Source organism: Anomaloglossus baeobatrachus, chromosome 1 (assembly GCF_048569485.1).
Source record: "Anomaloglossus baeobatrachus isolate aAnoBae1 chromosome 1, aAnoBae1.hap1, whole genome shotgun sequence".
NCBI classification, from domain to species: Eukaryota; Metazoa; Chordata; class Amphibia; order Anura; family Aromobatidae; genus Anomaloglossus; species Anomaloglossus baeobatrachus.
In genome coordinates, this window is record NC_134353.1 from 635605358 (window position 1) to 635619143 (window position 13786).

The following is a 13786-nucleotide window of genomic DNA, read 5'->3' on the forward strand; positions in this document are numbered from 1 at the left end:
GAAACCTATTGGGGACCCCTGATTAGATGCATGTATCCATATTAGAGCTGATAGAAAACCTGCCTGGATACACACAGAGGAAGCGTGGGGTAAAGTAATGACATCTTGATCATACTAGGGGAGGACAGGCTGCACACAATACAGGACGTTCAGTCCAAGCCAACAATGTAAAGCTCCTCTCCGTCTTCCTGTGGTTGCTAGGACAGCCCTGTTTACTCAGCACATCATTATTAATTCATTGACCATCCCACAAACAATGCCTTGCTAACCGGCAGAACTCCCATTTTTTGTTACATCCTCCCTATGTAGAGAAACTTCTTGTTTCTCGTTCTATATGAAGAGCAGGACTTCCCACTTGTGACTCCTGAAATGACAGCTCCCAGACAAGGAGGAATGTAAAAGCTGAAAACAGGTAGGGTAAGTGATCGCTTGTGCACGGCGCGGTGTCCAGACCTATGAGCTGTTACAGAGCCGTTTATTTCTGTGCTCCACTTCACGCTTCTTACTACACGGTCTAAAGCTACATGACGCATTGCAAATAATGATCATCAATGGGGTCACAAAGCGGCTTGGGTTGCATGCTATTTTACCATCGTAGACTTCATTGTTGGCCACTTGTGTGATTCGGCTGTTTCTTTACACACAAATCGGAGCTCGATCACAGACACCCAATTGTTTGTATTTGCGCAACTTATTTCACACTTGATGTTCTGCGACACATATCAGTGTGTGTCCCGCGTAGTCTTTGGACTATGAACCGTCCTTTGTTTTCAACCTATGCAGTAAAGGGGCACTAAAGTCACCCACACATGCTAAACTGAAATACTGGTGCATTTCGATGTGCCGATTTCACCGGATCAAAGCACCTTGACAAGTTCATTGGCGCTAGTTTACCCCTCTGCTTATACAGGACAATGAACAATAATGGGGACAGCACGATCATCAATACAATTGTTCTGTCCCCATAAAATGTCGTTATCAGTAACACACCTTCTGTTTACATGGGACGATGCACTGCCGATTAGGATGATTTATTTTTCAGCCATAAAACGATTCGATCACCTGACAAATGATTGTTCTGCTCATTCACTGGGTGATTGACGGCCTGTTTATATAAGGACCAAGTATCTACAGTGCCTTGCGAAAGTATTCGGCCCCTTGAATTTTTCAACTTTTTCCCACATTTCAGGCTTCAAACATAAAGATAAAAATTTAATGTTATGGTGAAGAATCAACAACAAGTGGGACACAATTGTGAAGTTGAGCGAAATTTATTGCTTATTTTAAACTTTTAAAAAAATAAATAACAGAAAAGTGGGACGTGCAATATTATTCGTCCCCTTTAAGTTATTACTTTGTAGCGCCACCTTTTGCTTCGATTACAGCTGCAGTCGCTTGGGGTATGTGTCTATCAGTTTTGCACATCTAGAGACTGAAATTCTTGCCCATTCTTCCTCTGCATATAGCTGGAGCTGAGTGAGGTTGGATGGAGAGTGTTTGTGAACAGTAGTTTTCAGCTCTTTCCACAGATTCTCGATTGGATTCAGGTCTGGACTTTGACTTGGCCATTCTAACACCTGGATATGTTTATTTGTGAACCATTCCATTGTAGATTTTGCTTTATGTTTTGGATCATTGTCTTGTTGGAAGACAAATCTCCGTCCCAGTTTCAGGTCTTTTGCAGACTCCAACAGGTTTTCTTCAAGAATGGTTTTGTATTTGACTCCATCCATCTTCTCATCAATGTTAACCATCTTCCCTGTTCCTGCTGAAGAAAAGCAGGCACAAACCATGATGTTGCCACCACCATGTTTGACAGTGGGGATGGTGTGTTCAGGGTGATGAGCTGTGTTGCTTTTACGCCAAACATATCATGTGGCATTGTGCCCAAATAGTTCAATTTTGGTTTCATCTGACCAGAACACCTTCTTCTACATGTTTGGTGTGTCTCCCAGGTGGCTTGTGGGAAACTTTAAACAACACTTTTTATGGATATCTTTGAGAAATGGCTTTCTCCTTGCCACTCTTCCATAAAGGCCAGATTTGTGCAGTGTACGACTGATTGTTGTCCTATGGACAGACTCTCCCACCTCAGCTGTAGATCTCTGCAGTTCATCCAGAGTGATCCTGGGCCTCATGGCTGCATCTCTGATCAGCCTTCTCCTTTGTTTGAGATGAAAGTTTGGATGGATGGCCGGGTCTTGGTAGATTTGCAGTGGTATGATACTCCTTCCATTTCAATATGTTCGCTTGCACAGTGCTCCTTGGGATTGTTAAAGTTTGGGAAATCTTTTTGTAACCAAATCCATCTTTAAACGTCTCCACAACAGTATCACGGACCTGCCTGTTGTGTTCCTTGGTCTTCATGATGCTATCTGTGCTTTAAACAGAACACTGAGACTATCACAGAGCAGGTGAATTTATACGGAGCCTAGATTACACACAGATGGATAATATTTATCATCATCAGTCATTTAGGACAACAAGTGTAGACACACCTTCTCATCTCTAGAACAACTGTTAGGCTATGTGTCCACGCTGCGGATTTTGCGCGGATTTTGCCGCGGATTTGCCGCGGATTTACTGCGGATTTTCCAAAAATCTGCAGCAGCGGCACTTCCAAGCCATTTCAATGGCATTTTGGAAATGCTGTGTCCATGCTGCGGATTTTTCCGCGGCGGATTTGCCGTGGATTTTGATCCGGAAAAATCTGCAGCATGTCAATTATTGTTGCGAATTTTGGTGCGGATTTTGGGTATAGAATGGGGGAGAAAAAAAAAAAATCCGCATCAAAATCCGCGGCAATTTCGCGGTAATTGCGGTAAATCCGCGGCAAATCCGCGGCAAAAATAAGGTGCGGATTTGCCGCGAAAGTCGCGGATTTTCATGCAGAAAAATCCGCAGGTACATTCTACCGTGGACACATAGCCTTAAGAGGAGACTTTGTGCAGCAGGCCTTCATGGTAAAATCATACCTCCCAACCTTGCAAGACAGGAAAGAGGGACAAAGTATGCGGCGTGCGCAGCGCGCCGCGGCAAATTTTGACCACGCCCCTAGCCACACCCCTAGCCACACCCATTTGGCAGTAAGGGTCATTCAGCAGATGCCGTGGACTGTTCATTCATATTCATAGCAATCAGAATTTTTTTATATTTCTGTGTCACTATATGACATGTTGCTTATTTGTGCCTATCAATCTGTGTTCACACGTTGCATAAATTCTGTTTCTTTTTGTTTCTGTCTGCACCAAACTACACAATAACAATCTTCTCTGTTTTTTCCATTTTTGCTGCATTTTTTCTGCCTTTTCTCCATTATTTAATGCGTTTTTGGTTCAGATGTGAATCTGCGTTTTTAAGTGCAGAAAAAATGCAGCATTTACGCTATGTGTGAACACTGCCTCAGTGATCCATTTTTATTACATTTTTTATGGGTTTTAATAAAGAAAAATAATAAATTGCGCCTTTTTTTTCCCACCATTTACCGATCCCCATAAATAATCTGATCGCTGTGTTGTTCAGGTCATTACGATTACAGGGACACCAAATATGTCCATGTTATTTGCTGATTTGTGATGTTTATTATTTTATAAAAAAGTGCAATAAAATTACATTATTCTATTTTTTTTATTATTTTTAGTAACTTTATTAGAAGAAAAAAAATCCTCTTTTCCTCTCCCTCTAGAATACAGGACATAGAGATGCTGCTCTGTACAATGTAGCTGTGTCCTGTGTAATCTGCTGTGTAAGAGGCTGCATTGTAGGTTCATTTATGTGAAATCCTCTCTCTGACATCATTAATCCTAGTGGCTCAACAGCTAGAGCAGCTAGGAAAGGCAGGAGGTTGCTGCACACAAGTTTTGAACGTTGCTGGTTTGAATCCAAGGTGGTGAAGATAAAAAAAAAAAAAAAAAATTGTATTTGTATTTTTTTCCTCATTTCTTTATAGTAGTTTTATGGGAACAAATGAATCTGACTCTTTCACCAACATTGAGATACAGTATTTATCTATCTATCTATGATTCTATCTATCTATGATTCTATCTATCTATGATTCTATCTCTATCTATCTATTATCTGTCATGTATCTATATATCCCTCTATCATCCATCCCTCTATCATCCATCCATCCCACTATCATCCATCCCTCCCTCTATCCCTCCCTCTATCTCTCCATTCATCCCTCCATTCATCCCTCTATCCCTCCCTCTATCCCTCCATTCATCCCTCCATTCATCCACCCATCCCTCCCTCTATCCCTCCATTCATCCCTCCATTCATCCCTCTATCATCCATCCCTCCCTCTATCCCTCCATTCATCCCTCCCTCTATCCCTCCATTCATCCCTCTATCATCCATCCATCCCTCCCTCTATCCCTCCATTCATCCCTCTATCATCCATCCATCCATCCCTCTATCCCTCCATTCATCCCTCTATCATCCATGCATCCATCCCTCCCTCTATCCCTCCATTCATCCCTCTATCATCCATCCCTCTATCCCTCCCTCTATCCCTCCTTTCATCCCTCTATCCCTCCTTCTATCCCTCCATTCATCCCTCCATTCATCCCTCTATCATCCATCCATCCCTCCCTCTATCCCTCCATTCATCCCTCTATCATCCCTCTATCCCTCCTTTCATCCCTCTATCCCTCCATTCATCCCTCTATCATCCATCCATCCCTCCCTCTATCCCTCCATTCATCCCTCTATCATCCATCCATCCCTGCCTCTATCCCTCCATTCATCCCTCCCTCTATCCCTCCATTCATCCCTCTATCATCCATCCATCCCTCTATCCCTCCATTCATCCCTCTATCATCCATCCATCCCTCCCTCTATCCCTCCATTCATCCCTCTATCATCCATCCCTGCCTCTATCCCTCCATTCATCCCTCCCTCTATCCCTCCATTCATCCCTCTATCATCCATCCCTGCCTCTATCCCTCCATTCATCCCTCTATCATCCATCCATCCCTCCCTCTATCCCTCCATTCATCCCTCTATCATCCATCCCTCCCTCTATCCCTCCATTCATCCCTCCCTCTATCCCTCCATTCATCCCTCTATCATCCATCCATCCCTCCCTCTATCCCTCCATTCATCCCTCTATCATCCATCCATCCATCCCTCTATCCCTCCCTCTATCCCTCCATTCATCCCTCTATCATCCATCCATCCCTCCCTCTATCCCTCCATTCATCCCTCTATCATCCATGCATCCATCCCTCCCTCTATCCCTCCATTCATCCCTCTATCATCCATCCCTCTATCCCTCCCTCTATCCCTCCTTTCATCCCTCTATCCCTCCTTCTATCCCTCCATTCATCCCTCCATTCATCCCTCTATCATCCATCCATCCCTCCCTCTATCCCTCCATTCATCCCTCTATCATCCCTCTATCCCTCCTTTCATCCCTCTATCCCTCCATTCATCCCTCTATCATCCATCCATCCCTCCCTCTATCCCTCCATTCATCCCTCTATCATCCATCCATCCCTGCCTCTATCCCTCCATTCATCCCTCCCTCTATCCCTCCATTCATCCCTCTATCATCCATCCATCCATCCCTCTATCCCTCCATTCATCCCTCTATCATCCATCCATCCCTCCCTCTATCCCTCCATTCATCCCTCTATCATCCATCCATCCCTGCCTCTATCCCTCCATTCATCCCTCCCTCTATCCCTCCATTCATCCCTCTATCATCCATCCCTGCCTCTATCCCTCCATTCATCCCTCTATCATCCATCCATCCCTCCCTCTATCCCTCCATTCATCCCTCTATCATCCATCCATCCATCCCTCTATACCTCCATTCATCCCTCTATCATCCATGCATCCATCCCTCCCTCTATCCCTCCATTCATCCCTCCATTCATCCCTCTATCATCCATCCATCCATCCCTCCCTCTATCCCTCCTTTCATCCCTCTATCCCTCCATTCATCCCTCCTTTCATCCCTCTATCCCTCCATTCATCCCTCCATTCATCCCTCTATCATCCATCCATCCCTCCCTCTATCCCTCCTTTCATCCCTCTATCCCTCCATTCATCCCTCTATCATCCATCCATCCCTCCCTCTATCCCTCCTTTCATCCCTCTATCCCTCCATTGATCCATCCCTCCATCCATCTTTGCAGCTGAATTCCCTGCTTCTGGTGTCTCACCTGCAGTATAGAGGTCAAGATAACAAAATCTTCCTATTGGTTTCAATAGAGGCAGTAGCTCAGTGGTTAGAGCTGCTGCCTTTGAAACAATGAACTCACAGTTCCACGAGTTCGAGTCCCGGCCGCCCCGAAAATCCAGATGATAATTTAATTTAATTTATTCACTTCACTGAGGGGAGGAGCCGGGACATCAGCTGTGAGCCGCGGGACTGCGGGACAGCCCTGATAAATCGTGCAGGTCCCGCAGAATCCGGGACGGTTGGGAGGTATGGGTAAAATAGCTGCTAGGAAACCACTGCTAAGGACAGGCAACAAGCAGAAGAGACTTGTTTGGGCTAAAGAACACAAGGAATGGACATTAGACCAGTGGAAATCTGTGCATTGGTCTGATGAGTCCAAATTTGAGATCTTTGGATCCAACCACCATGTCTTTGCAGAAAAGGTGAACGGATGGACTCTACATGCCGGGTTCTCACCATGAAGCATGGAGGAGGAGGTGTGATGGTGTGGGAGTGCTTTGCAGGTGACACTGTTGGGGATTTATTCAAAACTGAAGGCATACTGAACCAGCATGCCTACCACAGCATCTTGCAGCGGCATGCTATTCCATCCGGTTTGCGTTTAGTTGGACCATCATTTATTTTTCAACAGGACAATGACTCCAAACACACCTCCAAGCTGTGTAAGGGCTATTTGACTAAGAAGGAGAGTGATGGGGTGCTACGTCAGATGACCTGGCCTCCACAGTCACCATACCTGAACCCAATCGAGATGGTTTGGGGTGAGCTGGACCGCAGAGTGAAGGCAAAAGGACCAACAAGTGCTAAGCATCTCTGGGAACTCCTTCAAGACTGTTGGAAGACCATTTCCGGTGACTACCTCTTGAGGCTCATCAAGAGAATGCCAAGAGTGTGCAAAGCAGTAATAAAAGCAAAAGGTGGCTACTTTGAAGAACTTAGAACATAAGACATATTTTCAGTTGTTTCACACTTTTTTAAGTATTTCATTCCACATGTTTTAATTCATGGTTTTGATGCCTTCAATGTGAATCTACAATTTTCAGAGTCCTGAAAATACAGAAAACTCTTTGAATGAGGTGTGTCCAAACTTTTGGTTTGGTCTGTACTGTAAATACATACATTTTTATATAGCATTATATATATACACCATATGTGGATGATATTAACGGCTGTTTTGATGTCTATTATAGTTTTAGCGCAGCTTTCATAAAGTCCAATTTACATAGCACGATTGTCAATGAGCATCCGCAGGTTGGATTCGGGTGAGACCTGCAGATAGAGATGTTTCAGGTTTATTTTACACAGTAAACAATATTTTCATCTATTGTGTTCAGATCTTACTTCATGGTCCCCATAGAACTGCAATTGTATGGTCTCCCTGTGTTTGCATGGGCTTCATTCAGACTCTATGAGTTCCTCGATGACTTATTGATAGGAAATTTAGATTGTGAGCCCCAATGGGCATGATGTCCGTAAAGTACTATGGAATATGATGGGGCTGGCTAAGTAAAAATAAATAAAAAATTATATAGATAACTATGTATATACATGACATGGACTGTATGTATGTGTGCATTGGTAATATGCAGCATGTGCGAGTATAGCGGCATTATTTTCCAAACAGGAGCCATATTCTCCTGGAGATTTCCGTAGCATAGTCTCCTGAGATAAGGGGCTTTCCCAGGCTGGGAGAGGGCAGGGGACTGGATGGTCACTCACTATACAGAGTGCGGGGCTCCCGGGGGTCGTTCTGAAGCAGCATCCCCCCACCCCGGACACTTTCCTCCTCACCTTCCTCCCTGAGTGCTCCCTGCCCCTCCTGCTGTCTCCATCCACCTCCCCCCGCTGATAAGAAATGCTTTCTCCACAACTCTCAGAATTCGCTGAGTGATCTTCTCTTCTTTCGAAATCCTGTTGTTTCTGTACCTTGCCCCCTCCTTCCGCCTCTCAGCTAAACGGGCAGCTCTGCTGTGCGCTGCCTCTTCAGTCTCAGGAGCAGCCGAGGGCAGCAGAAGGCTTCTAGGAGCAGTGAGTGTGACCCGACTCTTGTCAGTACGAGACCTATCCCTCTGCCTCCTGCACCCCTCTCATGTTACACATGCACCCCTACATTACCAATCATACCCCCACACACTTTACATCACTAGACCTATCCCTCTGCCTCCTGCACCCCTCTCATGTTACACATGCACCCCTACATTACCCATCATACCCCCACACACTTTACATCACTAGACCTATCTCTCTGCCTCCTGCACCTCTCATGTCACACATACACCTTCTGTACCCATCATACCCCCACACACTTTACATCACTAGACCTATCTCTCTGCCTCCTGCACCTCTCATGTCACACATACACCTTCTGTACCTATCATACCCCCACACACCTTACATCACTAGACCTATCCCTCTGCCTCCTGCACCTCTCATGTCACACATACACCTTCTGTACCCATCATACCCCCACACACTTTACATCACTAGACCTATCCCTCTGCCTCCTGCACCTCTCATGTCACACATGCACCTTCTGTACCCATCATACCCCCACACACTTTACATCACTAGACCTATCCCTCTGCCTCCTGCACCTCTCATGTCACACATGCACCTTCTGTACCTATCATACCCCCACACACCTTACATCACTAGACCTATCCCTCTGCCTCCTGCACCTCTCATGTCACACATACACCTTCTGTACCCATCATACCCCCACACACTTTACATCACTAGACCTATCCCTCTGCCTCCTGCACCTCTCATGTCACACATGCACCTTCTGTACCCATCATACCCCCACACACTTTACATCACTAGACCTATCTCTCTGCCTCCTGCACCTCTCATGTCACACATACACCTTCTGTACCCATCATACCCCCACACACTTTACATCACTAGACCTATCTCTCTGCCTCCTGCACCTCTCATGTCACACATACACCTTCTGTACCTATCATACCCCCACACACCTTACATCACTAGACCTATCCCTCTGCCTCCTGCACCTCTCATGTCACACATACACCTTCTGTACCCATCATACCCCCACACACTTTACATCACTAGACCTATCCCTCTGCCTCCTGCACCTCTCATGTCACACATGCACCTTCTGTACCCATCATACCCCCACACACTTTACATCACTAGACCTATCCCTCTGCCTCCTGCACCTCTCATGTCACACATGCACCTTCTGTACCTATCATACCCCCACACACCTTACATCACTAGACCTATCCCTCTGCCTCCTGCACCTCTCATGTCACACATACACCTTCTGTACCCATCATACCCCCACACACTTTACATCACTAGACCTATCCCTCTGCCTCCTGCACCTCTCATGTCACACATGCACCTTCTGTACCCATCATACCCCCACACACTTTACATCACTAGACCTATCTCTCTGCCTCCTGCACCTCTCATGTCACACATACACCTTCTGTACCCATCATACCCCCACACACTTTACATCACTAGACCTATCTCTCTGCCTCCTGCACCTCTCATGTCACACATACACCTTCTGTACCTATCATACCCCCACACACCTTACATCACTAGACCTATCCCTCTGCCTCCTGCACCTCTCATGTCACACATACACCTTCTGTACCCATCATACCCCCACACACTTTACATCACTAGACCTATCCCTCTGCCTCCTGCACCTCTCATGTCACACATGCACCTTCTGTACCCATCATACCCCCACACACTTTACATCACTAGACCTATCCCTCTGCCTCCTGCACCTCTCATGTCACACATGCACCTTCTGTACCTATCATACCCCCACACACCTTACATCACTAGACCTATCCCTCTGCCTCCTGCACCTCTCATGTCACACATACACCTTCTGTACCCATCATACCCCCACACACTTTACATCACTAGACCTATCCCTCTGCCTCCTGCACCTCTCATGTCACACATGCACCTTCTGTACCCATCATACCCCCACACACTTTACATCACTAGACCTATCTCTCTGCCTCCTGCACCTCTCATGTCACACATACACCTTCTGTACCCATCATACCCCCACACACCTTACATCACTAGACCTATCCCTCTGCCTCCTGCACCTCTCATGTCACACATAAACCTTCTGTACCCATCATACCCCCACACACCTTATATCACTAGACCTATCTCTCTGCCTCCTGCACCTCTCATGTCACACATGCACCTTCTGTACCCATCATACCCCCACACACTTTACATCACTAGACCTATCTCTCTGCCTCCTGCACCTCTCATGTCACACATACACCTTCTGTACCCATCATACCCCCACACACCTTACATCACTAGACCTATCCCTCTGCCTCCTGCACCTCTCATGTCACACATAAACCTTCTGTACCCATCATACCCCCACACACCTTACATCACTAGACCTATCTCTCTGCCTCCTGCACCTCTCATGTCACACATGCACCTTCTGTACCCATCATACCCCCACACACTTTACATCACTAGACCTATCCCTCTGCCTCCTGCACCCCTCTCATGTCACACATACATCTTCTGTACCCATCATACCCACTCCACACACCTTGCATCACTGGACCTATCCCTCTGCCTCCTGCACCTCTCATGTCACACATACACCTTCTGCACCCATCATACCCCCACACACTTTACATCACTAGACCTATCTCTCTGCCTCCTGCACCTCTCATGTCACACATGCACCTTCTGTACCCATCATACCCCCACACACTTTACATCACTAGACCTATCCCTCTGCCTCCTGCACCCCTCTCATGTCACACATACATCTTCTGTACCCATCATACCCACTCCACACACCTTGCATCACTGGACCTATCCCTCTGCCTCCTGCACCTCTCATGTCACACATACACCTTCTGCACCCATCATACCCCCACACACTTTACATCACTAGACCTATCTCTCTGCCTCCTGCACCTCTCATGTCACACATACACCTTCTGCACCCATCATACCCCCACACACTTTACATCACTAGACCTATCTCTCTGCCTCCTGCACCTCTCATGTCACACATACACCTTCTGTACCCATCATACCCCCACACACCTTACATCACTAGACCTATCCCTCTGCCTCCTGCACCCCTCATAGGTCACACACGCATCTCTACTGTATCCATCATACCCACTCCACACACCTTTCATCACTAGACCTATCCCTCTGTCTCCTACGCCCCTCTCAGGTCACACATACACCCCTACTGTACCCATCATACCCCCACACACTATACATCACTAGACCTACCCCTCTGCTTCCTGGATCCCACATCAGTGAATGTACCCCTCATATTACACACACACTCCCCACTGTACCCACCACCAAAGCCCTCCACCATGACCAAGTTCGTATTCATAGTGCTCCTCCTATTACACATACTGTATATTCATCAATGTACCATCATCCCCACGTGCCCTGTTACCTGACATCACGGCTTACAATGGGGGTCCCCACACACCCCTAACCTTCTGGTGATGACTGGACTGATCCCACTGACCCTGTCACCTCAGACGTTCACACCGTTCTGATGTTTTTTACTGTTGATATTCCTGTACAAGGAGCGTATTGTATATTTCACTGCTGATCAATAATATTCCAGAGCTCACAGGTTTTCTCCAGAAAGGGATATACAGCAGCATAATGTGTAAATTGTGCTAATCGCTGGGTCTATGGGAGCCCACCATTATGACTGTTCATTGTGCATTATGGGGAATAGTAGAATTGTGGAGATTGTCGTGTCTCAGTGCAGATCATTAATAGGACTTTACTTGTGCCCATGAATTTGCCCAGAAGGAAGATCAGGTGAGTGGAGGAGGATTCGGGGGCGCACGTAGACCAGCAGTGCCTGTGGTGATTAGCATTGATCATACCAGGGGCAGTGCCAGGGTCACAGCTGGGTGCTGTTGTTTAGAACTGAGAATACTTATCAGGACATTGCTCTCATAGTCTGCGCATTATAAATGACTAACTTCCTAGAATGTCATTTACTTAAAGGTGAAGCTGCTGCCTCAGGCTTCTTTTGTCAAGCATGCACAAAACACAAGCCATGGAAGATCTGTCACTTTCATGTGGATATTATAGGACTGACAGTCGCCATGGCAATGATGACCACCAAATAAAGGTGACTGACAGTGACGGGATGGCTTCTTCACCCAACCTGTTTTTGTCACTCTTTTATCTGTGTGGTGTTTCTGTGCAATTGTCATGCTTGTTTTGACTGTTGTTAGGCCTATATATAGTATAATCCTCCATTAAGTACAAATTCTTTCAAGTGACGCCCTGTACAAATCTGGAAAATAATCAGTGAGAGAAGGGGATGTGTCGGGCATTGCTAAGGGGAGGCTGGCTGGCCATGTACCCTGAGTGCTGGATGCCAGATGGAGATGCCAAAAAGTCATCCTGCCTTAACTAAAGATTTCATGACTTAGGTATAGTCGATGCTACGGTGACCCTCCCCCCCTTTATAAACTGACCTAATAACCCCCTCCCCACCAAAACCCCCGCTAATTAACTTAAAATAATACACTGACACTGAGTTGGATGAAATGGCCACAGCAGTCTTTTATTGTAAACAACATAGAACATTCATGAATAACTTGGATAGGGGTGGGGTCCTCGAAGCTAAAAAATCTGGTGATTACAAATAACAATGATAACGATAACAGTAATCTCCCCCTGAAACATAAGGGTACCGTCACACTTTAGCGACGCAGCAGCGATCCACCAGCGATCTGACCTGGTCAGGATCGCTGCTGCGTCGCTACATGGTCGCTGGTGAGCTGTCAAACAGGCAGATCTCACCAGCGACCAGTGACCAGCCCCCAGCCAGCAGCGACGTGCAAGCGACGCTGCGCTTGCACGGAGCCGGCGTCTGGAAGCTGCGGACACTGGTAACTAAGGTAAACATCGGGTATGGCTACCCGATGTTTACCTTAGTTACCAGCGCACACCGCTTAGCTGGGCGTGTGCAGGGAGCAGGAGCCGGCACTGGCAGCGTGAGAGCTGCGGAGGCTGGTAACGAAGGTAAATATCGGGTAACCACCTTGGTTACCCGATGTTTACCTTGATTACAGCTTACTGCAGGCTGTCAGACGCCGGCTCCTGCTCCCTGCACATTCAGGATTGTTGCTCTCTCGCTGTCACACACAGCGATGTGTGCTTATCAGCGGGAGAGCAACAATAAAAAAACGAACCAGTGCTGTATGTAACGAGCAGCGATCTCACAGCAGGGGCCAGATTGCTGCTCAGTGTCACACACAGCGAGATCGCTAATGAGGTCACTGCTGCGTCACAAAAAACGTGACTCAACAGCGATCTCAGTAGCGATCTCGCTGTGTGTGAAGTACCCCTTACTCCCAGCCGCAACCACCAGTTCAGGAGCAACAATACCCAGAGGGGGAGGAATATCCACGAACACCAAATAACGGGATCCGGCATTCCATTGCCGTGGGTTCCGCCCAAATCACCAAATCACCACCAAACCAGTAAATTAAGGGATCCATAACGCCATGAAATCCGAGACCAATTTAAACCAACTCCGAGGACCCACCCCGACCA

At 46.7% G+C, this 13786-nt stretch overlaps 1 protein-coding gene across 2 annotated transcripts in view; it reads left to right on the top strand.

Annotated features, from left to right (window-relative positions):
* The first annotated feature begins 291 nt into the window (after positions 1–291).
* SLC7A7 (solute carrier family 7 member 7) overlaps positions 292–13786 on the top strand; it is a 77643-nt gene continuing 64148 nt past the window's right edge. The window contains exon 1 of one of the 2 annotated variants that reach the window (XM_075319464.1): positions 292–412. The gene's annotated coding sequence lies outside the window, so the exon portion shown is untranslated. Of the gene's footprint in view, positions 413–8124; positions 8219–13786 lie in introns of those variants that run through there. The other variant, XM_075319457.1, reaches the window with a different exon arrangement.